Source organism: Cylas formicarius, unplaced genomic scaffold (assembly GCF_029955315.1).
Source record: "Cylas formicarius isolate icCylForm1 unplaced genomic scaffold, icCylForm1.1 PGA_scaffold_6__28_contigs__length_40554024, whole genome shotgun sequence".
NCBI classification, from domain to species: Eukaryota; Metazoa; Arthropoda; class Insecta; order Coleoptera; family Brentidae; genus Cylas; species Cylas formicarius.
In genome coordinates, this window is record NW_026844347.1 from 31,907,574 (window position 1) to 31,933,477 (window position 25,904).

At 33.8% G+C, this 25,904-nt stretch overlaps 1 protein-coding gene across 1 annotated transcript in view; it reads left to right on the forward strand.

Moving 5' to 3' along the window:
- The window catches only part of LOC132704155 (alpha-2C adrenergic receptor), a 347,733-nt gene that overhangs the window by 163,339 nt on the left and 158,490 nt on the right, over positions 1-25,904 (forward strand). The window lies entirely within an intron of this gene.

The window sequence follows — 25,904 nt, forward strand, 5'->3', positions numbered from 1 at the left end:
TAGAATAGTTGAAAAGGTATCCCGTAGTCTGAAGTTACTTTGCACCACTTAAAAAGTATCTAGAAAACATATTTGTTTTCAAAGCAAGCCTATATTTTGTTTAAATTAATAAGGAAAAACTAAAAATGTTGATTGGCTAATATTTTATTACAAAAGTACTAAAAAATTTTACCAAAAACTCCAAATAATACAAAAATACACATTACACAGCCATTTTCATGATCAATATTATTAAAGAAAACGCCTTGCCCAGAGTTGTCCTTTCGAAGACATCGAAATATTTCACTTTTCTTATTACATTGTCAAAATTTCTTTTGTTTTACTTTTCCTAGCTCATGAAATTTGAAAACTGTACCCCCTTTATATTAGGTAGTGGGTGTCATTTTTACCAAGAGAGAAAAATTTTCTTTTGAATTTCTAATGCTTTCCTTGGCGCCCTTTCCATATGTTGGTTGTTCCAAAAAATACCACTTCCAAAGGTTGCGTTAAGAGTGTCGGGTTGAAAACCTATTTGACTCATGTGACTTTAGCTACATAATTAACTTATATTAAATTCTAAAATTCTGAAAAGAAGCATATATTGTATTTTAGGTTTTAATTTACAAATTATACAGCAAACAGCCTCGAACTTTGGTTAGATGTTGACCTACTATCTGAAAAGCACATCCCAGCACAAGTTTATTAAGAAATCAATTTTCAAATTAAAACTATTCCATAACTCCCATAACGCTTTAATCATGTATCACTAACTTATGTTCCCAGTCTTCTTATGTTTGTGACTCTCTCATCAAGCAAAGTCAATTTGACGTTATATGCATTGACTTCCACAAAGCATTTGACCAGATAGATGATCGCTTGCTGACGTTCTCTTTTGTATCTCACATTACTAAAATTCGTAAGACATTGTTATTATTGTTATTGCAATCCCGATGTATCGGTTGCATAACTAGTAATGACCGATTCCCACCTACTTTTACAAATAAATCGGTAAATCACGTCAGTGTCCTTTTTAAGCAATGTGTCAGTCATAACATGTCAATGTGAATCACACATCAGCATTATTTAAAACTCCTGCCAGTCACTTACGTTGGTATCAAACAATCGAGAAAAAAATCGTACTAGCTCGTTTGACTACGTATGGTGATAACAATATAGCTTAGGATACTTTTGAGCAGACCTTTGTTTTTTGCAGGATACTCCGTTTGTTTAGCGTAATACTAAAGCCTATTAATATTAATGCTTAATTTGGTCGGAAACCTGAAATACAATAGGATTTTAAAAAAAATTAAAAGATACTGCTTTTATACTTTTAGCATTTTTTTCAACTAATACTCAATACTTGTGTGCTATAACATAAATTCTGTTTATTATAATATAAATAATCACTTAACGCCCGATATTTTCTCGATCTAACACAAGAAAATAAAATTATATTACTCTAAGCTGCAAATTCACCTCAGTCCGCAATTGTTACTCGTACTTTCCGAGCAAATTTGCGTAGTCGGATGGTAATCAGTTCGCGAAATAGGCCAACAACTGGTAAGGGTCCTCCAACGATCTCCAGTGACGAACGATGACACTCTTTGAAATAACCGCTTAAGTTTCCGAGCCACTCGAAAATTTTCAAAACATTACACATGTGCGCTACGTGTTTAAAGGGTCGTTAAAAAACAGCGAAAATCGTAAAACCTTAGTTCGTATTCCCGAGAAATGTCACGTATTCCCAGGAATTTAATTTTAACTAATTATAACAATCTGCATCGTACGGAAGGAATGCCGGTGTCTATATACGGTGTTGGTATTTCAACCTACGTCAAAGAAGAACGACAGTTTCCGATCGATGGAAGTAGTGTACTAGGAGTCCCAGTCATGGAATTAACATAATATTAACAAAATTGTTATGACCGTGCAGAGAAGAAGTTTTTATTTTTTTAAGCTAATAAAAAATTGAAGAAATTTAATATCTTTTGAAATGATTGGACATTGTAAGAATAATTTTTTATTTTAAGAGAAATCACTGGTATCATCAATAGCTGCCAAAATAGACAGGTGAAATTCCGTACGCGCGCCACTGGTGTATTTTAAAAATAATGAAATGCACTAAATAATGCTTCTTGATATAGAGTACATGTGTGCCAGATTTCATTAAAATATCTAAAGTAGTATTACAGATATTAAAAAATATATTTTATTTTTGAAAATTTTACCACCTTTTATCTCAAATGTTAAGACATTTAGGACATTAGAAAACACACAATAAAATTATTATAGGGTTCAAAATAAGATTTTTCGAAATTCGTGTGTTTTGTTTGTTTATTACAAATATTGTAATTTTAGTATTTTTAACTTTTATTGTTCAAAAAACTCTTTTCGAGTTTCTGCAATGGCCACGAATGAGCGTAATTGCCATTTGCATTTTAAAACCTCATAACGTTCCTGTATTAACCATAGTACTATTTTAAAGCTGGCTCAAATTCATATCTAAAAAGGAAAGTGGTGGGGGTTATTCGAATATTTTCTGAAAGAAATGCCGATCAGTCTAAAAATACTTATCGCGTTTTAATAAACTTTGGGTACTACTGTACCATGAGGCGATTGCGATTGATTTATTTGTCACTAGATTTTCTGATATAATATCTTTTACGCCACGGCATAGGCAAACAAACCTGTGAAAACCGCATATTTATACTCTCATTTATTATATTATGCTCATATTTATAATCTCAAGAAGAACTGATATTGCTAAGCAGCATTTCCGTTTGGCGATTCACTTGATTTTTTTGTTGCTCATACCGTGCATCGTTGCCCTTATTAGGACACGGGGTATATAGGGTTTACGAATAATTGCAACCAATGAATAATTAAATCATGTGCCAAATTTAGTCGCCAAAATACACACAAGAGAACACAACAGCACCAAACAGTAATTTTCTTTTTTTTTTTTTTTCTTTTCATTATATCTTTTTGTTTCTTGGTCAGAGTCTTTTACTTAATTCTCTCTTCCGGTAAACCTTATATGGACAATTTAATTATAATTTGTTAATGTTTTTGACAAACGCGTTTAATTTAAAGGCGAATAATGTTGCATGCGTTAATATTCCATTAATTCTATTATCTGCGTTGGTCGTGTCAGCTTAATTTAGACATCCGATAATTTCCTGCTCAGCAAACTGCGCCGACCGAATATATACCGCACCGTACTAATAGATAAAATTTGCTTAAATTGTGTCGTAGTCAAAATGCTACTGTTGCTGCCAATATACTTTTAACGATAAATATTTCCCGTCAACTTTGTCTATCGGCTTTCGTTGCGTTTTAAATCGGAAATTGCTCCGAATAAATTGCGAATTAGCATCGGAAAGCCATTAAGGCGCTTTCGTTCGTTTTTTTTTACGCTTTAATGAAAAGAGTAATAAAGTTCTGCAAATAAAAAAAGGTAAATCTGCACTTTTATATAAAAATATAAATATTTTTGCAATAATTGAACTGAGGTGGCTTTTACTTGATGAAAATCCATTTATCAAAATAAATAAGAACTAGAAGTTCAGATTTTCCCGAAATTATATATTTTTACCAGTTGTTTCTACAGCACCGTGTCTTTATGAAATGTAATATTTTTAAACTACCTGCTTCTATATATACCGAAAAATGACAATAAAACCTTAATTAAGGTTTTTGTGAGAATTTAAGTTCAATAAAACAGAGGCATTGAAATATAATTGATCGTTAAGCATTACATTTGAATGTCTCATTTTGTTAATCTCCATGGCTTCCAATAAATTTAATTTTCTACGTTTTGTGTGTGTGTAAAATATCAACATTGTCGTCAAAAATGTGTTTCTCTGTGTTTAAGTGTGTAGTATAATTAGAATCTAGACTATTGTTTTTAAACGCTCTTTTATGTTCGTTAATGCGTTTTTTGAAGGATCTACCTGTTTGTCCAATATAAATTTTATGACAAGATCCGCATTTCAACTTGTAGACACCTGATTTTTGAGATTTTGGATATTGCGTTTAATTGTTTTTTAAAAAATTTCCTATTGTGTTGTTAGTTCTGAAAGCTATTTTTGAACCACATTTTGACACATGTTTTGAAAATTTATATTGGACAAACAGGTAGATCCGCAAGAAACGCATTAACGAACATAAAAGGGCGTTTAAAAACAATAGGCTAGATTCTAAGTATGCTACACACTTAAACACAGACAAACACGATTTTGATGACAATTTTGATATTTTACATACAGCCACAAAAAGTAGAAAGTTAAATTTATTGGAAGCCATGGAGATTAATAAAATGAGACATTCAAATGTATTGCTTAAAGTTCAATTAGATTTAAATACCTCTCTTTTATTGAACTTATTGTCATTTTCGGTATATATAGTTCTTGTTTATTTTTTAAATATTTTTGCTGTTGATCAGTCCTAGAGCGCATTTTAATTAGCATTTTTTTAAGTATTTTTCGTTGCAACTATAATTGCGTTCACGAAAGTCACAAAATAAACAAGAAAACAAGATAATGTTATGTTTTTGCTTAAACAAGTAGAGAGAGTTTCGCAAAAGTTAGATCTTCATACAGTGTTTTTGGTAGTGTGGAAATACGAAGTTACAGTATCGCAATATCAAGGTCACATCACAAAAAAGGGCAATAGAAAACTACAGGACACAACTCGAAACAAGAGAAGAATAAAGAAGCAGTAGGAGCTAGAATTTTCCAAGTGGGTATTAAATTTGGTAAATATGAGTTGTTTAGAGCTCAAAACGTAACCATACCTAAACTAACCAAAATGCATTCCCGTTCCAGTGCGGTCTAGAAAGTTAGTTATTATGCGACAAGTAATTCAGTCATGATATATATCATTTTATGTTTTCATGTTATAAAGCCACTCAAGTGTCGTAAAAGGTTAAGTCAGTTTTAATACCTTTGTGGCGCAAAAAAAGCTTCGCAGCGCGATGGTGCGGAAAGTCATTAAAAACTTTTATGTGATAAAGTTTCGGAAGATATATGTTATCTATTGTTTGCAGCTTCGCTCTATACATTTCCGAGGAAAAACCTATCCAACAATTCATCGAAAAGGTGCCTGTCATAGCGAATTTACCGCCAGTAACCAAGATAAGATTTTTATTGCGTTTCCGGAAGGGAAACTGGATTAACATGGGTGACTCGACGTTTCTGGTAAATTAACCTTATTGTTGTTGGGATTGGGAGATTGAATGAAAAAAAAAATGGTTAATGTTCCGGATTGTTTGGAAGAGTTCGATGGGGTGTGCGCTTTGAGTCCTTCAGCTCTCGTAGCTTCAGACAAATGAAACGTCCAAGAAAATCTCGCATATATGTAATTAAATAAAATACATGGTATAGGATATTAAGTCTAACGTTCGTTAATATTATTGGTTCTTTAGCTCTGACTAATTTTTACTGTGCAGGAAATATTCACATTTGGACAAGTAAAAAGACCATTATAATAAAAACGAAATCCAGATATTAACCCCAAAATAAAAATCCTATACATAGTAGCCACTTTTTCGGTGGGACCGTATGGGTACCTTTTGAAGCATGAAAGTTATAAGGTAGGCTAAGTGTGGTAAAAGTTGTGCCATTAAATTATCAGAAGTTAAATAAGTAATATTCTAGGAAAATGAGTTCCTTCATTGGTTATTTCACCAAATAAATGTACAAGTTACACTAACTTAGCTGACTTGAAAATTAATTCCTCCTGTTTTGCCTACAATGTTTTTCGATTTTCGAACCGCTCCTAGCAATAACAGTATAGTATAGTATAATCGTCTCTTCAATAAAATTAGAAAATGTGCTTAGAAGAAAATAATAAAATTAAGGAAAATGGTTATTCGAAAATATGTTTTAGTCCACAACAATGTTTAATAGCTTTTATCCTATTTAGGTATTTAAAAGTGAACTATTCAATCTCAGTGAAAAGGGGACTTATATGTATACTCCACCAACAAGGTGTCTCTCATTTCTCGTGTTATGATAAGTTTTTAAAATAATTTTTGACTCACCGCATCAAAAAAGTGCCATTTCCATTCAAATTTCAGTCAGCAAAAACCAAAAATTTTCCTCCAGGGATTGTTTCATTAGTTAAGTAAAAGTAAGACAAAAATTGCTCTGGGGTCGATTGGAGTGTAATATGTTTTATTTCATCAAAGGATTGAATTGATTTTTCCAAAGAAGCAAATTTTAACCACCATGGAATGTGGTGGGTTTAAAAAAACTATGGGATGTGCTTTAAATAGATTAAAAACTATTGCATACGCATTTCTAAATTTGGACTTAATGATTTATAAAAAAATTCAGTTGTTCGTAAACCGTATTATGGCAACCATATCCCACAACAATATACAAATTAAATTAAGGTAAATTCCCATTCCCATTATGTATTTCGTACCGCGCAAATGAAATTTATAATTTGCAGCTCAAAGAAGCACTCCTGTTGCATTCTAATTGAGGGTAACTTGTTAGCGTGTTGGTGCTGCTGGTTAGTTATTATGTTTATGTTTCAGGTGCATTTCTCCGAAAAACACATCCAGGGAACGCACACTTTAATTAATTCTAATACTGTTAAATATATGCACAAATTAAGTAGTTAAATTATGTCCTCGAATTTAATTATATTTACGCGATAAATATTAGAGCTGTCTGATAAATTGTACGTCGTTGATAGTATCTTCAATGCCATAGAATGTTTGTATTTTTATGTTGATCTTCATTTCTTAATTAAGAAGGAAAGTACGAGATTTTAGTTTTAACATTTGCGGTTTTTAAATTTTTCACAGGATATTGTCTCGAATAAAATACTTATACGCTTAGTTAAATACAATTTATTTTCATCATCCGCACAGAATTAAAAGAATATTAAAATATTGGCATTTTAACTCTCAGGTACTTTATCCCCAATAACTCGCATTAAACAAGTCAATTTAAGCTTCTCTCACACTTATTCTTGCGTTAGAGAAAAATACCACATATACAAAGCTGAATAATGTCATTTAACGGAAACATAGATATCTACTACAGCCTAAAAACCTGATCTCTAATCCATTTTTTTGCTCTCTTATAATTATGGGGCAACTATACCGTCATATGGCTGGTCGCAAAAAATACATTTACATACATACAGCAAAAAGTTTTTCAAAATTATTTTGCTACTTTATTAGTATAGTTCTGCAACTATTCTTTTTTAATTATAAATTTTTAATATTTTTATCTAAACGTAATGAATCACTTTAGCTTCTGTCTAAACATCATCGATTCAGATACCCGAAGCTATCGTGTCATCCATTATTCGTAATGGTTCGTATTTTTAGGCAAAATTTCAGTTTAAAAATATTGGTTTATGTCCACAACATAATTTGAAGGTCGTTTTGTCCCCTTTTCAATAGGAAAGCGCAGCGACATTTATTACCTGCTTGCATACTGGATTTCCGATAAATAAAGGACCACGTTTTTATTCATAATAATATCGGATGCGGAATAAATATTAAATGATTTTAATGCGTTTATTGAATGCGGTTACGATAACGATTTCAGTGTTTATTCATAATTTTTGAAATACTAAAATTTATACGTTATTCGATAATTGCTGAAAATGTATTTATTTACTTTGCGATTTCAAACTAATCGAAATTAACGCACTGTGGGAATGTTATATATTTTGAGTACATATTTTTTAACCGAGCGACGAATTTTAAATTGTGATCAAAATTAATATTATTAGTATGAGTCTAAAAATCGCATCACATCAATATGCGGTTAAAAAGTTGAAATGTTTGGGGTGCGGCGTGAATGAGAAACTGGGTTTGCTAAATCAAATCTAAGCTCAGATAGTTCTTGACAATCCAAGATCTTAATTTTGATTTTTGTGTTTCTATAAAAACATACATGCAAACGTTTTCTATGGACTATAATATAGCTATGATATTATTAAAGCTAATAGTTAAATAACTTTTAATATGACGATTTTTTTAATTTAGATTCACTGAAAAGAACTTAAAACTGTAGAGCAAATCTTGGTTATTTTTTCCTATGATGTTTTCTACCTCTGGATGATTGAAAATATAACGACTTTCCCGATTCTTATTTCAAATACTTAGTGCCCCTTTGTGAAAGCTGACTTTAGACGATTCCCATGATACAGAAAACAAATGTGTTGTGGTAGTTAAAAAACATCTATTTGAAAAATATAAGACCATGTATAGTTCCACCAAATAGTGATAAAGAGAAGTTACACTTCTGAAATGTCAAAAAAACACAAATACGAACGACTACTAGCACTTAAACATTGGGTATCAAAATTGAAAACTGCGATCATCGATTGCCAATAAAAGTTCATGGCCTTGAACGCCGTATATATTTTTCCCAGCGGTCCCTGAAAAACTGTAGTCGAATACGCAATTTTCTATTATTGTTGGAAATTTCTTGGCAATGATAAACCAAAACTAAGTGCACACGAAGGCTCATACAAAAAATCAATTTTTTATTGATAATCGTTAAAACGATGGTTTATAAAATTGCGTATTTCAACTAGTAAATTCTTCATAAAGACGTGCTTCAGAAAAAAATAAGTAAAAGATGGTTTAGAACTCTGAAACAAATTGACCTTTACAATAATTACAAAAATAAAGCAGCCAGGATATTACATGCCGAGGCATTTCACGCCGCTTACGTCAAACCAAACTTGTGACCAAACTTTCCTTTATCAAACTAGTTTCTCAATATACTATTAACCACCTGTCATACGGTATCACGGTAGGTAATTTTCTAAACCAATGTGATCACATCAACTTGCCTGATAGTCGTTGTAGTGGTGCCTACTAGTGCTTACTCGATAGATATCAACGTTTTCATGTATATATAAAACACAGCGATATATGTATATAGAGTGCAGTGCGCAAATGGATCGGCTAAACATGGCCGAATTGTTTTGCCATCGGAAAGCTTTTTCCGAATATCTAACCCCGCCCCAAAGCACATAGAATACGCACCGAGATAGTGTTGGACAAACTTTGTCAATACGGTCTGTCCAGGATAGAGTTCTATCGATAACAAATCCCAAGAGATTAATTTAATCACAATTTTAATTTAGAAAGTCCACTTTACTACAGGTGAAAATAAGTTTTTGAGTTTTTAGTTCACTAAGTGCTAAATTGTTTCCAGAAAACCATTGTTGCAGAATATTTGCAACTGCAACATAATTTTCAGTGAGCATTCGTTGATATTTATCAATTGACAAAACAGCAGTGTCTTCCACGAACAGGGCACGGATAGCGGTAAATCATTTATATAAATGATATACAACAGCGGTCCAAGAAACGAGCCCTGTGGAACCCCGCACTTCACAGGTAAGACGTTGCCACTCGACCCACTTCCAAACTCGACGTACTGCATCCTGTTATCGAGATATGATTCGATTAATTTTTGAAGAATATTTCTGATGCCATAAAACTCTTTAGAGTGCACGGTGGATCACACAATGGAAGGCTTTACTAAGGTCGTATAAGATGAGAACCACCCTGCCTACAAAATGGATAATATATATATATATATATATATATATATATATATATATATATATATATATATATATATATATATATATATATATATATATATATATATATATATATATATATATATATCAGACAGGCCATAAAATTGATTTAGACACTCGCAAACAAATAGCTAATATTCCTGATTTTAGGACTAGGATTATACGAGAGGCCATCGAAATAGTCCGGACACCTCAATACGGGAGACGACGCTCTGGACATCGCAACTACGATCGGGCGAAATTAACAACGCGACAATTCAGGGGGCGGAGCCACCTCCCCCCCACGCACAAGCAGCACCGTTACCATCTCCGGCGCAGAGTATAAATACCGCACGCACCGCCGAGAACCTCCCCGAAGTGTTTTCGGAGCGCGAGCATTGAAGATGCCAAGTGAGATTTTGGCGAAACGTCTGCAGGATTCCAGTCGGATGCAAGATTTGCAGGATTCCAGTCGGAGTTCAACGAGCGAACGGATGATATCCCGGAATATAGTGTCATCATATATATATATATATATATATATATATATATATATATATATATATATATATATATATATATATATATATATATATATATATATATATATATATATATATATATATATATATATATATATATATATATATATATATATATATATATATAAATAACTAGTAGTGTGTAAATAGTTAGTGATTTTGTTATGTTTTCTACGAAAATTCCTTTAAGTGTCACTTTCGCGTTTGACGAACCGTCACGAATTTTTGGCTTCAAAACTGAGATATTATCTTCAACTGATATTGGTTAGTTAGTTACTTCCCTCGGCGACGACAGTTCAAGAATATGAGTACTATTCTTCGCCACGTCTCATCTGACTTCGTTAATTTTGTCCCAAACAAAAACTCCGGGGGTGCGCTGTTCAAGAACTTTACCTCCAATTTGCATTTCGCCTGTCCCAATGTTTGTCATTCGCCACCGAAGAAACTTCTAATTGGATTTTGCAGTTTGCAATATCTTAGTGTTTTTATTCGTTAGCATTTTCCCGGATTCGCGGTGCGGACCAAGCTGAGAAATTGCGTTATCGGCCGATAAAAAGCTTTAAGTAAAGGTAACGAAGTTTCCGCATCAAATTGGTGAAGAGTAAATCGGATTGTTTGAAAATCATTGTCTTGTAGTTACAATCGATATTGTCCGGTTGAGCTGACGAGAATATCTCTGGCTAATTAAGCATTGAGATCGGCCTTGTAAAAATAAAACTCAACGAAATGAAGGAATTTCTTGCGATCGGTAGCAAAAGGGATGTCCGAAAGATTAATCAACATTTATCAATATTCGTTAATAAAATTAATAAGGATATCAAGCTATAAAATGAATTTTAAAAACTAATTCACAATAATAATAGTTAAATGATTTTTAATCGAATAGAGAAAAAAAGGTACATTAACGACACGAAAACATGGGTTAAATGGTGACTTCAGCTCCCTTCAATAATACATGTTGCGATTAAAATATAGATTGGTTTAGAGGCTAATCGATAGCATAAGAAAATAATGGATAGCCACAATTATATGATTAAATGAAGAGCGCAATTCTGACGGTTGAGGCAATAATAAAAAGTTTATATTGAAAATAATGAAACAATGATAAATAATTTTGTCCAACAGAAACAAAATAAAAATCGCAACAAATTTAAAATAAACTCTGATAAAAAAAATAATATTAGGTATTTGGCCGAAGGACAGAGTTATGTACGTGGATATGTTTTCTTTACATTACCTCTAAAGCCGGGACCATAGCATCAATGTACGTACGGGTCTAGAAAATTAGGTGTGGATTCTAACTTCTATTAAAAAAAAACGGGAGCTGAAAACGACTTTTGTGATCCTTCACACAGCAAATCGGTCTCCAGCGAACGTAATTTCCAGAGTTCAATAATGAGGGCCGACAACAAATCAATATAAACTTAAGCACCTAGAGAATAACAAGAATTATTCAATATATTGAATAGACTGCTAATTAATGGTTCAACTACCTTTTTCTCCTTTCATCTTTTATTTGTTACCGTCGCTGTAAGCATGAACACAAACCTTTTTTTTTAAACGTGCATTTTAGAAAAGTGTTATTAAATAGGTTATCAGCAGCAGGTTCTAAGTATCATGCGTAGTAAACCAGCAATGTAGCCTTTATCCACGACTTGGATTATTAGTTCATGTTCATTGTTCAGGATTATCAAATATAAATATTTTATTAATATTATATAAGTTATTATCTTATTGCTCTCTATTCCTAAATTAAGCTTCAAACAAATGATCGCGATAGAGCTTCCGATACAAGCAACCGCATATGTTTCATTTCAGTTTGATGTATTGTTCGCAAAATTTGTAGTTGGGCATAAAGTTTTAATAGCCTCCAGCGCTTTATGAGTATCTCGGCAAGAGTGATGGTTGTTCATGGTCTACAATGTAACATGGGCAAACTTTGTCACAGTGTCATTGCCAATTAAAACCGAACGACCGAAGCTTAACTCCCTGAAATCCAACACATCATCTATGCCCTCATTTGATAGTCTTGTTCGACTACATTATGATGACCCGCAACTCTAATTAAAAACCGTGTACATCCTACAACAATTTTGATTCGATGCTAGGAAGGCATTTTTCAATTTCTAAATGGACACCTAACTTAATATTCATTTCGTGACGAATTCACAAAATAAAATATTTTTTACTTATTATTTTATACGGTTTGCATTGTGAGAGTAATTACCGATGTCACTCTAGACAACTGTTGAATAAATCTACCTGTTAGTTAATTTTCTTGAATAAAAATATTTGTATTCAAATTAAGGACATAAATTTCATCTAGAGCCCTCTAAATTCGACGTCACACCAAAATGCCTGCTGACGTCAGGTTGCATTAAATATCATTCCTCTCTCTATGGGTTCTATGGTATTGTTGTCAGGGTAGTTATAAATATTTAGGGCTGATGACTTTGCTGTACATTATACGTTATTTTATGTAAGTTATAGGTTATGTGTTTTAAACTCGTTGACATGTTAATAGTGCATATTGACGTCTCTATTTTCGCGGGCTCCGCGTCGATTCAAACTTGTGGGTCCTAAATCTGCTAATCAACATTTCTAGCAAATAAAAAAATTAAGTGCCCGTAACCTACTGCCAATATAAAAGTTTTTTAAGTATTCTGTCCCAATATCCAGCATCTTCGACAAAGAAAAAATTACTAAACTAAAAACTATATAACTTATGAGTATCGTTATTGAAGTGCTATACCTGGGCCAAAGAGCCAAACGGTATTAAGTTTCTTTTTTTAAGTTTTACAGGAGAGCAGTTTTAAAGTTAAACATTAGTAATTAGTTGGAGATGTTTTCTAATTGCTTGTTAATGATCTAATTGCAACTAAAAACAAAATCATTGATCTTGATAGTGGCGCTTCAAATTGGTTTCGTAAGATATTTTGTGACTTCATTCTGTTTAGTCATGTATGATGGGAATTTTAGTTTAAAAAAAATATCAAAAATGCCTTTTTCATTGTTGCAGTTTTTCCAGTTAACACAACTAAACTTTACATTCGCACATAATACCTACTTAGTCGACTTGATAATTTAAACAGATTCGTTTTTACAGGGCCAATCAATATTAAAGCTGTTTGACTCTGAAAAGGATAAAATACTATTTTCATTTAAATATAGTCGAAAAAGTTAGATATCTTACTTAATTCCTATTGGAAACAGAATAGAACAGAAAGATTTACAGTTTAATGTTTGCTTGTGTATGCATTATAATTTAAATTATTTCTTAAAATTATTATCAAAAAACTTGCTGGAATTTCAAAATTGCATCACATTCGGATTTTCTTTGGACTTATTTTCAAAACGGTGACAGTCTAAGGAAATGTTATTTCGAAAACATATTTAGCAAAAAAGAATGTTTCTTTCTGATTACAAAATGATTCTATAAAATAAAGACTGTAGAAAAAAAAACAAAAACACCACGAGTCCGGAACGTTTTCGACCAAAACGTCCGCCGTTTTTATTGCAAGCGACGTGGCGCTTAAAACTTATCGGTAATCCTTAATTCCACCACACGAACTTTCGGATAAATAAATCTTTTAATTCGTCGGACGTGTAAATGCGAAGATATTTTAATCCATCCGACTCTGGCCGAAACGAATGGTCTTTTTAAATACCTAAAATGCTATAATTACCGTTATTTTACCCAGGTTTAAATAAAGCTCGGGCGTTCATGGATTAGTGACATAAATGATTAACATATAGTTGAAAACATCAAATTTCTCGGCGACCTTTTAGCGTAGTTAAGCTCAGTTACGAGGGTTATTGTGTAATACCTGTAATTTATTTTAAAGGATAAAAAGACTAAAGTGGATTGCTAAATCTCGGCTTTTAGGAAACCCAAATGGGTTGTATCTCGTCCCGTTTTATTTATGAAAAGTTGTAAACACCAACTCTACGTACTTCACTTTTTCAAAGATACAACAGTGGCATTCTAATCGTAAGAAATAATAATTACAAAAAGTCATGGGTTTAGTTGAGTTGGTTAATTTTGGTTAGTAAACAATTAAAATAGTTAATTTCCCATATTGCGACAAAAATGATTTGCTATGCATTTTTAACATGTCTTTGTTTAGTTCCTGTTTTTATTTTAAGCCAGGTTTCCCCTTTTACATCAACTGTTGAAGTATGGAAAGAAATTGCCTCCAAAATTTATTTCGTCGTTTAAAACTTTTAATGTTGGTAAAATCATAACTTGGTAAAATTTCATGGATGCTAATACGTTCGTTTCTATTCCTTGAATTTCTGTTTGTACCCAAATGATCATTAATTACAGAGTAGATATTACTGATACGCTCGCCATTATTCATCCATCTCATTAAAGTGGTTTTATTGCAAACCCTCAGCGAAACGCTTTGAATAGTTTCAATATTCAAGATTAATTTTATTTCACTTTATTGTTTTTTAATACGAGGGTTTTTACAAAAAGCGAAACAGTAACGAACAAGTTCGAAACAAAGTGATTTATTGCTTTTCACCTTAAGGTTGTAATGTTTGAATACGCGCAAATCAATTCTGAAAATGCTTTTGCCATTCTGAAGCTGATATCGTAGAACCATGATATTAAAAGTCCTCAACAGCTCACATGCCCATAATCTTTAATCATTTGCACACATCATTGAAAAATGTAATTGTCGTCTATCTTATTAAAGTGGTTTTATTGCAAACCTTTCGCGAAACGCTTTGCATAGTTTCGATATTCGATATTCGTAATTAATTTTTTTTCGCTTTTTTTTGGAGGAAATCAATCAATCAATCAAAAAATCAAATCAATTCTGGAAACACTTTTTCCACTCTGAAGCTGATATCGTTGAACCGTGATATTGAATGTCCTCAACAGCTTCTTGAAGCGATGAAAATCTCAGTCTGCGCATCTTTTCTTTGCCAGCGGGGTCATTATGAGACATTAATTCGATGATTTTTCCTTCAAATATCAAAATCAGTTATTTGACGTGCTTTATTGGAGCAGACATTGTCGTGATGAAGAATGATGCTACGTTCTTTGTTATTTTTCCTTATTTCATCGATTGTAATGCAATCTGCGATATTCTAAGAGACACCTCTATCTTTCTTTAACTCAGATGCTGATCTTATTTAATCACTTTGCGCACAGAGTCGATATTTCTAGGAATGACAACCGATTTTGGCCGACGTTAACAACTCCCACAATTTCTAAATTCCACTCGTTTCGCAATAATAAACGTCAATGTCCACAAATACAGTAGTAAAGTTAGTCCGACCATATACTGGTTCTAAAAACTTTTGTGGTTTTGATTTTGGAATGAGTTAAAGACCGGCCTGTTGTAAAGCGGAAAGGAGCATTTTTTTCAGGAGGGTCATATTTAAGATGTTAGCCGATAAAATTCCTATATTAATTCATATTAGTGTGCTTTTTATAAATCTTCCTAAAGCAGTCCCTACTTGAGGTAGCTCGATTTCAAGTTGAATTTGCCCATTAGATAGGTTGATCTCTTATGTTAGAAACACATTAGAAAGATTAAACTGATATCCAGTTTAATGCTGTAATATAATAATAATTAATTTAAAATGGATGGTTTCCTAGTTTGCTATTGGTTTATTTGTTGGGGTTGGTGAAATCGGAGTATGCTGTAGTATACATTGTATTACAATTTATTTCTTACCAAATGCTAACATTATTTAATATTATCAGTCACTTGCGATGTCCAGCTACGAAGAAGTTGAGATTGTGGTCGATAACTTAAAATCGTTGATGATAAACATCCAACATTTTGATGTATAATAACTTTTTTTTTATAAATATTTTAACATTCTTCCATAGTTAAATTTACTCCTTCACTTATATTTATAATAAACATTATAAAGTAAGAATGAACTTTTCACTGCATGGACTAATAAGAATGGAGGAATCTCAAAGATGAAACTCTATACAAATCCGTCAGCTTTTAGCATTACCAAAGTATGGTTCTGGAATGTCATTCTGGAATTGTGAATCTGTTTATTAAGGGTTACAAAGAGAAACCCAACCGAGGTACGCGTGAGGTTAGACCCTCATAAAAATTTACCAAAGGTAAGTACCGAATTATGTCGTAAAAACGGTATATCATTGGCCGAACTATACCACAACTCATAAACGCCACCTATTCTTCGATTGCAAAAACCTAACCTGAATTTGGCAATTTGGAATAGTCGGACCTGTCATACATAAAAGTCGCAGTTCATTTCGCAACACTGACCAAGAATTCTTGAAGATACAGTCTGGAATAAATTGAAGGTTATAAAAGTCATTCTCAAATCATTCTTCCCTGTGCTTTCGTTGAGTTAATTTAATGTATTGCTATTATACGAATGCGGTAATGGCACCATCTTGAATCTAAAGAGTTAAGACGTCTAGCGCATATATTGTTATAAACAATTTTTTTCCTATAATTAGGTCATCACTAAAAAGTAAACTTAATCTAGAGGCACACATAAAATTTCATAAAATTTTTCGGCCACTTCGAGGTGTTGAAAATATCGCTCCGTTCAAGACAACAGGTCGCAAGAACACTGCGGAACAAAAAGTAATCATAAATTTCTTTAAGGAACCTCTGCGGACGACAAAATTCCGCCAAAGTGGCGACGGGACGCGAAGCAACGCGGCACGGCCGGTTTTTATTTGGTGACGAAATAAAAGTGCCTCCGCCTCGGTCTAAATTATCCAAATTTATGAAAATCCGCGACGCTATCATCGTATCATCTTAAGTAAAATTGCAACAACGGGAACGGGAAAGCCGCGCCCGGCATACACCATAAACTACAAGACAATGACTGCATCTGAGACGAATAAATCACTTTAATAGTTTCCTGTTATTTTCGGCTTTTTTTTTGCATAGCAATCTGGGCCGTAGCCTCCGTATCGTCCACGGTCTATTATTACCGCCGCTTAATGTAAAAATAAGCAAAATAAAACGCGCCTTTCCACAATGCAACATTAACGGTTCGGTCGTTATTACGCAGGCACACGAAGAGGCGACGAAGTAATCTTAAACTTGCTTCTAGGTAATTAATATCTCATTACGGTCTTGTGAATTGCTTCGCGTTAAAAACGTTAAACTCGGAGAGCCCCGACGAACGAATAATAATGATGGAAAATCGCGCCGCAGAAAATTTCGAACGCACGAATCCCAGATGTTGTCAATTGAAGTAGTAGCGAGAGCAAAGGGATCATGGGTGTATTGACCTTAATCAGTGGCACTCAACCAGGAAAGGATCGAGAGTTTGGAGCTGATGAAACATACATAAATGCAGCACTAACCAGGAGCAAACTGCACGATTTTGTGGTTATCAGAACACCCAATGGGATTTTGGGGTGTTACCGCAAACACCTACGGAAGCTAGCCTAGGTTACTACAACGTTATCCTAGTTATACCGCAGTACAGCGAATAAAACCCGAAATATATATTAATGTTACAGTATAAAAGCCTCAGCAGAGCTTGTGATAGCTCCTTCCCCTACACTCATTATTCGGAATTCTCCAGATTTGTTCATTTATTCAGCAAGAAAGAAAAATCCGGTTGATACGATCAATCGCAAGCACGATTAGATCGAGAACCACCGTTGTTATACTACTTCATAAAGCTCGGTAAAGTTAGCCGAACGATATACCGTTTTTACAACCTTTTATTGTTTTGACTTCGGAATGACTTTAAGACCCGCCTGTTGTAAAGCGGAAGGGACCATTCTTTCCGCAAGGCCGGGTCGCATTTAAGACGTTAGCCGACAATGTTGTAATTTCGTAATACTGTACTTTGTACAAATCTATATAAAACATTCCTTACTTGAGGTAGCTCGATTTCAAGTTAAATTTGACGGTTACATTAGAAACCTTAAACTGATTTCCAATTTAACATAACGACTCTGAAATATTTTCCTGATTTGTAATGAATGGATGCTTTCCCATTTTGCTATTGGTTGAGTTGTAGGGTGGTTGGTGAAATCAAAGTATACTGACAGTTTTATGAAACGGTATTTTCTTACCCGTCAAAACTTACTGTTATTCAAATGTTTTTCAAAACTGAGTGTGCTATTTTTATTGAAGTATCGTAAATATTTTATTATAATTTATTTATGACCAAATACTAACATTACTCAATTTTGTTATTCGCTTGCGATGTCTAGCGATAAAGAAGTTGAGATTGTCTTCGATGAAATGATAATTGTTGATGATGAACATCCATCAATTTCAAATTCAAAAATTATAGTTTTAAATGTGTTTCTGTTTCTAAAATCGACATCTGGGGAAAGTGGAGCCATAAAATTAACGTCCGAAATGACTAAAACTCCGTATGCCACAGTACCTGATAATAATCGAGGAATCTGACAGATGAAAATCTCCACAAATCCGTCAGCTCTCAGCATTTGTATCTACGAAGTACCAAAGTACGGTTCTGATACATCATTGTGCAATTGTTAATCTATTTATTGAGGGTTGCAAGTGAGGTAGGAATGCGGTGAGCCCTTCATAAAAATTTACCAAAGTTAAATACCGGATTATGTCGCAAAAACTGTATATCTTTGGGAAGAGTCTAACACAAACGTTATCCTAGTTATACCGCAGTACAGCGGAATAAACCCGAAATACTAGTAATTATTAATGTTACGGTATAAGAGCATAGAAGAGCTTGCAAAAACTTCTTCGCCTACGTTCATTATTTGGAATACTCCTGGTTAGGTTATTTCTTCAGCAAGAAAGAGAAATGCCGATGATACGGTCCATCCCCAGCACCATTGGGCTCAGAACTTATACTACTTAGTGATGCTCGGTATCAAGAAGATAAACCAAGGCAAAATGTGGCAATGATAGCACATTGAGAAAATGAACGAAAGGGCCGCGTAGACCTTAATCCCGCCTAATCCCCAGTTTAACTAAGAACAAAAACACTGAACCAGCGGTCTTATCAATATCTTTCTAATTGAGATTAATTGGGATTCATTTTTAGCACGAGCATTGTTAATTTCATGCATTCAAATCTAAAAATTTTAGCTACTTAAATGCAACTAACAATATTCATTTATTAGTCAATAAATTTAGGCATCAATTGGTTTAATCAGAAATATCGTTTAATTTTGTTCCGATTCCCTTCACCGGTCACAAACATCAAAGGATTTAGTGGAGCAATACTGGCATATTAAAACGTAAATTCGCATTCGTTTGCTTTGTCTGAATTTTGGCGTGAATATTTTTCGGTTAAGAGGTCTCGCTGCAGAAGATGCAGTATATGAAAAATATAAATTTTAGGGGCCGGTTTTACGCTTTTGTAGCCAGGAAGGGTGAGCATTGCTTTTGGCCAGTTGCCAGTAGTCGTCTTTACGATCGCCATTCGCGGTAAGATGGTGTCCTATAATTGTCTTCTCTGATAAAAAAACAGCAAAGTAATCACTTCTATTTATCGCAGTTCAGTTCAACACCAAGGACTTGCTGATTAATTCCCCTAAAAAGGAAAAAAGAGTCCCTATTACAAAAGATTTAAATATGGCTTATCTCTGAAGTTATCGTCAACAAGGTACAAAAGAAGTATCACCAATCGATGAGGGTTCTTTAGCAAGAAAGTCCGCAATTTGTAAAAATAAAATTATATTCAAGACATGTATCGTTATTTCTTAGTTGCTTTCCACACTAAAACTAAAAGATTGTAAATTATTTTTCTTAGCTAATATTGCTTTTTTAATTTCTTTTTTGTCTTTCTCTCTCACATTTAGATTTTTGACTAGGAGAAATTATTGGCGATGTTGCATAGTCTTCATTGTAACTCTCAATACCACATTTTGGAATAACGGCACATCAAATCGATCAAATACAATGGAGCTAGTTGAACCCTTCTACGAAACACATTTAGTGTCTCATGCAATTTAATAATGTACATAAATCAAACGAAATTGGGTGGTTTCCTTCGCGCTTATATTTTATTGTACAAAGCGATATTGCTTGTCTGTATATTCGTATAATATTGATGTCACACATAAAGGGGCTTTGTGTTTTACGTACAATATAAATCACAGAATCTCCGAACGATAACGCTCATTTCAATGTGTGATTCGCACATACAAACAACAATATGAAAGATTCCGGTCTTTTGAGATTGCTTTCGAATAGCCGTTGATTTGAATCTATGTGTAAAATAATGTACCCTTTCTTCCTGAAGTTCCTCGATATGTCACTTATTTTTTAATTACAACTTATGTTCAGAGTTCATTACGTTAATTTAATTTTCGTGGTTCATTACCCCTTTTATTTTGGCACAGTACAGCTAAAACATCACATCACACTCAACATTTTTTTTTGGAAAGCATTCTTTCTGCTTCCGACACTTTCTTTTTCATCATTGCTTTGTGATGAACTTTGTGTTGTAATTCCACGGTCTTGTATAAAAGGTTTTCAGGTTTTTGGGACCTGAGAAATAAATCAAAATCCAAAAACTCGCACTTGTTTAATTTCAATTAAATTATCCACCGTTCTATGACGATTCCAGTGATTTTGGAGTAAACGTCGAACTGTTTTAGAAAGAGATAGATCCCTCAGTGTGTTTAACAAAAATCCTTTAAAAAGTATAATTACTTGAAATTCCTCTGGAATTCTTTTCGAAGTACTTTGGAATTCAATTGGAATTATTCCCAGAATTCCGTACACTACAATTCTTCTACAGTTTATCTATCGTACTTGCCTAAAAAAATTGCTGTATACTAACCAAACACCGACGGCGTATTTCCAAAGGCATGTTCTGTTACATTGCATGTATTTCCCACATTATCGTCATAATTGTCATAAGCCGGGAACTGATTGTCCTAAAATTATAAAAATCAACCAAAGTATTACCAAATTCTGTTTTTATATCTTATCAGAATTAAACATAAACGTCAGAAGAATAAAATGTCACAAAAAACTCAGATGTCTTCTTCCACAACTGACCAACCTGTACCAAAATTTTTTGGTATTTGTTCTGTGAACAAATGTCCGCAAATACTTGTAGTAGAAGTGTCACATGAAATAGTATAGTATGGACCAAATCCGGTAAACGGTATTTCCTTATTTAACACGTTTACCAAACGTGTCTTTTTCTACGACCATTAGTTTTTGGGTACATTTTTGCAAAACAACACGCACGACCTTCAGAATTGACAAACGTCAAAATTCAAGCCGTGCGGTAAAATCTCCCAAACTCGTGCGGTAATATCCCAGAAATGTCCGAAGGGGCTCGGATCAGTGGGACAAGAAACTGTAAAGTGACGCTTTCCTTACGCTAGATCAGTGTATAATTGGATATTTTAGTCGTTTTAATTCAAACCGCCAAACCCCTTTCCAACTTTTAAATTTGACAGGAACAACTGTGACCCAACGACATGTTGAAACCTGGCGTCACTCTATTACCTGCCGTCCGCTACATGTTAAAGTAATATTCCATTAAAAATTAAACCCCCAGGCACGTATAGTCGGCCCAAAATATTGACTAAAACGTTCGAAACGCGCGTCCTGATCCAATTTTAACGATTAATTTTCAAAACACGTACCAAACACACAGGAATACTAATTAAAAATTATTTCTGTCGGGATCAAAAGCATTCATGCCGTTCGAATTATAGGTCAGCCATTCTGTCGTGCATTCCGCATGGTCAATATCATAGGCATAATATCTCGTATTAAAGCGTTATGGTTCGCCAACTTTCACGAAAATAATATAGATCCTCCCGGTTGTTTAATTTTATCGACGGGAAATTCGACCGCGAACCCAACACCGAAGATTCCTATAAAAAGTATTCGGATCTGAATATCTTTGTATACGGGCGATGTGGTTTTTTGTAGCTGAAACGATACCGCCTTTTGATGTGAGATTTTCTATCCGGCGCTTTCAGTTTACGGGTCCGCACTGAAAAAATTAATTTCGCTTTTCGCTGTAGTCACCTTAGAGAATAAGAAATAGGAAAGAAGATACCTGTATAAATAGGGCATCCTATTTCTACTCCTTGAAATAAGGATAAAAGTTCTTATACACAACTTTTTCTTTAAAGATAAAATGGAAACATCAACGTGGATTATCTTTATACTAGCCTAGTTTATTGGATCTTTCTAATATCGGGTGTACGAGATTAGCGCCAAAATTTCCCTGCCTGACATAGATGCAGCTCCAGTATCACGATAAAACTTTGTCTTCTTTTAAATATGTATCTTAGTAGGCTGCGAAAAAAAAATTGAAGCCTTGCGTCCAATAGTTTTTTATTGACAGCTTTTTAAACAAGACATGTCCGAAAAAATGTCGCATATAACGTTTTCGAAAGGGGCAGGAGTCCTTTGAGGATGATTCAAGAACTGGTCGACCAGTGGAGGTCATAGTGGAAGATATTGTTGCGATTGTGGAGGAGGTGGCAGAAATTACTAAGCTTTCTGATACAAGTGTTCATCAAATCCTGCACGATCATTTAGGGTGCAAGAAAATTCAGAGTTTGCCAGTAAACAAACAAGCTGATGGCCACGATCTTTTGGGATTGTGAAGGAATTCTTTTCATAGATTTTAAGGAAACTATCAATAGTAAATATTACGCAACATTTTTAAATAAATTGCGAGACTGCATACGTGTAAAACGTCGAACAAAACTGACCAGACTCGTGCGTCTTTTGCACGATAATGCACCTGTCCATACTGCTGGTGTTGCACAAGCTGCCATTTTAGAGTGTGTGTTCCAACAGATAGATCATCCTCCCTATAGTCCAGATATGGCCCACAGCGACTATTATTTGTTTGGGTATTTGAAAAAGGACTTACGTGGACGGAGGTTTAACGACGAAGTTGAGTTTAAAGAGGCTGTTTTAGCTCATTTTGCAGACGAACCAAAAGAATATATTGTTAAAGGGATTGAGTTGTTAATAAAGAGATGTAATTAGTGTATTGCAGTTAAGAGGAATTATATTGAAAAATAATAAAAAATTGTTACTCTACTTTGTTTCTTTCATATTCAGGCCGAGAAATTTTGGGGCTGCCCTCGTATAAAGGCTGTTTGTGATAAATTCTTTCTTCGGCTAAATTCATAATAAAGGTTTCTTCAAATTTCATTACCAGTTAAATATGGAAATTCTGTAGATCACCTCAAATGTTTTCGCCCTGAATTAACGATAACATATTAGAAATAGTGTTTTAAACGCTGTAATTGTAATTTGAATAACTTTATAAAATTTGTTAGTATAGCCATGAGATTGCAGGAGCTGAAAATGTCAAATTTTATGGTCACAATGAAGATAGACCCATAGGAGTTACAAACGGGGATGAAGACGGACACTTTAAAGGTGGATATCACAGAGTTCCTGGGAGATGCAGTAGGCGAAAATCTTGGAAAGTGGAATAGCTATTATGGCAGATTAACCAACCCATCGTGTTTTCTCTTACGCAATTTAGGACAAATATTAACGAATGCTAAAACAGTATGCAGCCTTGGCCTGAGACAAATTGAGGAGGAGGTGATATTGACTTTCGCCGGTATACTGATTTTCGAATATAGTTATCACATATACACATATACATATAAGTTTCATAACGTTCTCCCCCGTCTTCCGACAGCCAATCGCCATATTCCCTATCGTTCCATGAATCATCGTCCAGTTTTCTGTCTGTTATCTCTGATTTTATTCCTTCTATCCAGCTTCCTAGGTCTTCCTCTCTTCCTCTCTTCCTCTCTTCCTTCTGCCGTGAGGAGTCCATCTTAGAATTTGTTTTGGTAGTTTTTCATTACCCATCCGTTCTACATTGCCATACCATCTGAGTAATTTCGTTTTTATATCATCAATAATGCTGTGTGTGACTCCCATTATTTCCGGTATTCTTTCATTTCTGATTATATTCCTTTTCGATTTTCCAGCATCCCTTCTCCAGAAGTCCATCTCTGGCACCTTTAGCATTCTCCCACTTCTTTCTTTTAGCCTCCAAATTTCACTACTATCTGTTACAATCCTCTTGCAATCGAATTGTCAATTTTTTATTTGATCTGTTGTGAGATACTCTGATCCCATAGTATACTGTTCAGTAATGAGATAACTCTCCTACCTTTAATGCTACTTTTAAAATTAATTAATTAAAATTAAGTTTTATAAAAAAAACGCAGTTACATGTTAAAATAAGTAATTATAATACTCGAAACCTTAGAGTCCCTTTAATTGTATAGACTGCAAAGAGAAGTTTCTCTGACTTAACACAAATAAAAATCAATAAAATAAAAGTATGTAATATTCTGTACCTGCCTCAATACATTATTAACTATGTATTATATTATGGCAGTTGTAAATCGTCTTCTAAAATCCAGTGCCCAATTTTTGCTTACGTGTTTCGAATGACCAGCGATATACTGCTTGCCTTTGGGATCATCTCAATTGCTAAGCATTATATTAACATCGTTCTGAATCCCTGCAGCTATATTAACGCCAAACCCGTCGAAAATAGCTTTTGGCAATGAACTCTGTACACTTGAGCTTCGAGCGTTAAACAGCATCCGATAACAAACGACTAATTGCGATTTAAATTTCTACAAAATGAGCGAATCGATAATTCCATTATCGAACATAACGTTGACCATTTCGGTCATCACGATATTCGGGGGTCCGGCGTTTTAACGGGCAAGTTAATGATAGCCCTCGCAAAAAAAGTGCCTCCGATATACTTAATGATATCGGAATAAAAGGATCGAAACCGGATTTATGATTTAATTTCCTGCGGCCGGATCTTTTTCCGTAGATAAAATTTATGGATAAAATATATTTTTATCTTTGCTTAATGGTCCAAAATTGGAAATAACGGAAAAATAGCGTTAAGGTATGCGCGTTCCAGAGCGAAATGAAATATAATTTCGAAATAATTACGGCAGCCATTAACCCTGCGCCTGGGGAATCATTTCCTTGTCGAGATACTGCGTTTTTATTTGAAGTTTTAGATGTTATTTTATGGTAAAAAGGGGATACATTTAATTATTTTTTGAATATGGTTTTTGTTAGTGAACTTTCTACAAAAATGTTAATGACAGAAGGTAATTCCTCGTCCTATCTGAGGTTACCAAAGTAATCCTAGCTTTGTATAATTTAATGGTAAAAAACGGACGCATTTAGTTCGTTTTTGATTATGGTTTTGGTTAGTTAACTTTCTCCGAAACTGTTAATTACTGTAGGTAATTCCTTGTCCTATCTGAAGGTTACCAAAATAATCCTTGCTTCATATAATTTAATGGTAAAAAACGGATGCATTTAGTTCGTTTTTTATTATGGTTTTGGTTAGTTAACTTTCTACGAAATTGTTAATAACAGGAGGTAATTCCTCGTCCTATCTGAGAGTTACTAAAATAATTATAGCTTTTTGTTATTTAATTGTAGAAAAGGGATGCATTTACTTCGTTTTTGATTATGGTTTTGGTTAGTTTAACTTTTTCCAAAACTGTTAATGACAAGAAGAAATTTCTCGTTCTATCTGAGGGTTATCAGGATTATCCTAGCTTAAAGTCATTTAATGGTAGAAAAAGTTAATCTTTTTTTTTAGTTTTAAAAACACTTTGTCAACTTTATGTCATTTTATGGTGAAAAATTGATATATTTAAATTTGTTTAGGTAGTTCTAGTTTTGTTCGAAGTAAACGCTGTTATTTCTCAAATTCTTTCATCTATCTGAGGTTGGTAACAAGGGGATCCTAACGTTGTAACTACCATATCAAACCAATCGCGAATGTTCTTTAGCCGGGATGTTCGTTTGCATGGACCCTTACCCTTTGTTTTGCCAT